Consider the following 1,341-nt stretch of genomic DNA (forward strand, 5'->3'; position numbering starts at 1 on the left):
GATATATAAAAATGTGGTATTTTTTATCAAATATTTGTGTACGCCATATAGATGCGACACTCACAGTGGACTATGTCACAGCAAACAAAGAGCAGAGAGCCAAGAGCGACAAAGGTCCCTGCATTTCCGTTGTTTCTGTCATCGGGTATAAAACACCAGGACATGACCACAAGTTGAATTCAAACATAATACAATATGCACAGTCATGAATACGCTGGCAGTGGTGCTGGTCACATCGCAGGCGCTACATGGAGTCACTACATCAGTCTAAATGAACAGGTTTGCAGGTCCAGGTCACTGCTGTGTGCATCGAAGCAGAGACGCCCAGACTGTTGACTTACAAGGAAGCACCTCAGCTGGGAGGCATCCACGAGGCATGATAGTCAGGTCCCTGAACCACTTCAGCAGGCTCCTGTGGATGTGGACAGCCTTCAGAGGCAGCTCATACCTGCAACCACAGCTCACAGACAGAGCAGATCGATCAGTAAATCAGCAGCTTTGCATTCACATTCAGGTCTCTCTCGACCACAGATAGTTACAGTGCCCACATTACTGCAGACGCTGCACCGATCCATCCACCAGTCTCCTCCTTTCTCCCTCGCTCACAAACCCCAAGATACTTAAACTCCCTCATTGGGGCAGCATCTTACTCCCAGTCCAGAGTGCTGCCGCCGTCCTGTTGTTCACATCCTCAGTCTGGTAACCGCTGATTCTCCAAGCAAACATCTCAAACAAAACAAAGTAGAACGTCCAAACATCTTGTCTCACTTGGCGAGCATCACAAACAGTATTCGTCACAACTTCCTGACTCTTAAGAAGATAATACCCTGATGGTTTAATAGTTAGTTGCAGAAGCAAACCACTAATCCTCAGATACAGCGTGCGTGCACACGTGTGGTTTTTGGATCACAAAGCAGTGGTTTCATCGCGCCTCTCAGCTCTGATTTAACTCCTCACATGAACATTTCAGTTTCTACAAAAAGGTCAAAGCCGGCCGTCACCTCAGCACCTGCACGCGGCGTGTTAACGTCAGGCGTCCAGTGTAAATGTGCAGTCAGTGCTGCATGTGCGCACACACGGACACACACCTGCTATTATGTGTATGATAATGTTTGTGTCTGCTGCCCTGCAGCCTGGCATTAATACAGAGGACTCAGGGTTACTGCGACCTGTGTTCCCATAATGCCAGGCTTTACCACGCGTGTGTGTCTGCGTGTGACGTCTGTCATTCTGCACAGCGACAAACACAACAGAGTTAAAACCGTCTGTTGTTAACACGCGGCAGACACTCGCTTCCTCCGTCTCTTGTTGCTGCTTGATGACTAAGTCGCCTGCTGCTCT

Source organism: Pundamilia nyererei, unplaced genomic scaffold (genome assembly GCF_000239375.1).
Source record: "Pundamilia nyererei isolate P.nyererei 1_Seehausen unplaced genomic scaffold, PunNye1.0 scaffold00489, whole genome shotgun sequence".
Classification (NCBI taxonomy): domain Eukaryota; kingdom Metazoa; phylum Chordata; class Actinopteri; order Cichliformes; family Cichlidae; genus Pundamilia; species Pundamilia nyererei.